A 457-nucleotide genomic window follows, 5' to 3' on the forward strand; every position below is an offset into this window, starting at 1 on the left:
ATATATATATATATATATATATATAATCAATGTGAAAACCGCTGTGCTGCTTAATATTTTTGTGGAAACTGTGATTATTATTATTATTTTTAAGTAGCATGTAAAACATGTTACAACAAGCAAGAAAATGTATCTAACATCTATTACCACCCACAGCCCTCACCCAACCCACCGCACATCAGGAATTTGAAAAAAATAAAATAAAATACAGATAAAAAAAATAAAATAACAACAAAAATAATGGAAATGGTTTAAATAACCGAAATCATAACTGTGATTAATTTTCAGAATTCTTTGATAAATAGAAACTTTAAAATAACATTTATTCATTTATCTTTTGTAAAATTACAAATGTCTTTACTGTCACTTTTGATCAATCCCCAAACCTATATGAAAGTATTAAGTTGTCTTCCCTAGAATTATCCCCTAATTATTTCCTAGAAGTCGTAGAAGTCGA

The sequence above is a fragment of the Sinocyclocheilus rhinocerous genome, unplaced genomic scaffold, assembly GCF_001515625.1.
Source record: "Sinocyclocheilus rhinocerous isolate Xijiao unplaced genomic scaffold, SAMN03320098_v1.1 scaffold148, whole genome shotgun sequence".
In the NCBI taxonomy this organism is placed as follows: Eukaryota; Metazoa; Chordata; class Actinopteri; order Cypriniformes; family Cyprinidae; genus Sinocyclocheilus; species Sinocyclocheilus rhinocerous.